This window comes from Triticum dicoccoides, chromosome 1A (genome assembly GCF_002162155.2).
Source record: "Triticum dicoccoides isolate Atlit2015 ecotype Zavitan chromosome 1A, WEW_v2.0, whole genome shotgun sequence".
NCBI classification, from domain to species: domain Eukaryota; kingdom Viridiplantae; phylum Streptophyta; class Magnoliopsida; order Poales; family Poaceae; genus Triticum; species Triticum dicoccoides.
In genome coordinates this window covers 590,378,299-590,380,052 of record NC_041380.1, presented here as the reverse complement: position 1 = coordinate 590,380,052, position 1,754 = coordinate 590,378,299, and positions in this window count along the sequence as shown.

Sequence of the window (1,754 nt, the reverse complement as noted above, 5' to 3'; positions counted from 1 at the left end):
GAGGTCTGCACCGGTTCCCACTCCCGCTGCCTCCATCGCAGGTCCCTCTGGGCGATGTTCTCCGGCTTGCACGGCGTACCCGAGGACAGGACACCGATGGATGACGCCGACACAGCTGTCGTCCCAGTGGTGTGGGCGGGCAAGACGACATCTAGGGTGGCGGATGGGAGCTAGCGACGAGGATGGGGAGCAAGCGTGGGCGACGACGACGACTTGAAGGCGGGAATTGGTGGAGGGAAGCGAGAGGAGGGCGAAGGGTTTGATGGATGTGATGCAATTTGTGGTGGGGTCGGGGTGTCAGGTTCGACGTGGCGGATGTACCCGGGTCTTCTCATATCCGTCATACATTTATGCTGGATATGAGTGGTACCGGTCAGCCCATATGTTTAAGATCTGGGGACGGATTTTTTTAACAGTCAGTGACCGAGCCGTCCGTCCAAATATTTAAAGGTTTAAGACGTGCGATTGTAGATGCTCTAAGAAACATGTATCATGGCACAGCGGACGGAACCTTCTATCTCATCAGCTAGAATAGAAACATGTGTACGTTCATGCCCGGACTCGAGTCCTTTTCATCCATCCATTTAGATGGGCGCCACCGCCAGGCGCCAGCGGTGGTTGACGCAACGGGTACGTGCTCTTTTGATCGTCGGCCCGCCCGCGCCGACTTGCTCGCCGGATTTCTTGGCAACCATCAGTCCCGTCGGTGTCAGGGCTAAAAGAGATTAACAAATTAGCAAGTGCATTGACCTAGATAGTCTACATTTTAATTTATTTTATTTTCTCTGCATTGGAGTGCCACTGCCACGGAGAATAGAGGAAAGCGATGGGTAGATCTAGATTGATTTCATGCATGGTTTCTCCTACTAGGGCTAGGCTAGGATGATTAGCCCAAGGCTGGCTGGCTGGCTGGCAAGCTGCTGCCTGCTCTGCTAGTGACACCTAACATTCGTTAGGCTGGGTGTAGTACCTAACCTAACCTAGCTGGCTTCACCTGCGTGCGTGCGTGATGGAGTTGTAATCATCAATCAGTCGGCCAATTAGCTAGCTGTGTCCCTAGGATAAACTAATGCGTATCGTCTTGGTGAGTGCATGCTTCCCGTTGACGTACGAGAGCATGACGCAAATCAAATGCATGCATGCATGCACGCAGCTTCGTCTTCTTCTACGTAATACACTGTGCAGCAGCAAGCCTCTGCCTATATAGTGTGTACTCAGTATCTTCCTTGGTCAAATCGCCCACATGGTCAATTGGTCGTTGGTCAAAGTCGCTCCATAACATGCTGCCAATCCGGCCAGCATGTTGGCTAAGAATGGTGGAATTTTGGCATAAGTGTCACGCGTGTGCCATGAAACAATTCTGTCCTGATGTTTCTTGACGATAACTGTAGTTATTTGAAAATGGCAACTTTAGTTATGAAGGATGACAATTTTATGTAACGTTAGGATGGTGTTATTTCGTACCACACGTGTGACACTTATCATTTGGGTTTAATTTAATTATATTACTACAGTAGGTTAGGCTGTCCATTGGTTCAGGTTGCGGTCGTTGTAAAATACAAACAGCGACAGCGTTCGAAGACACGCACGAGGGTCCAAGTTCCTCTTCCTCCCCGTCAACCCACACCGGCAGCAGAAGCCGAAGCCCAGGCTGAGGCTGAGGACGCCGAACCGGGCATCCGGCGGCACCAAGAAGGGCAGCGAGATGGGCACGGTGGCCGCCGCCCACCGGATGGCCTACAACGCCACGTTGC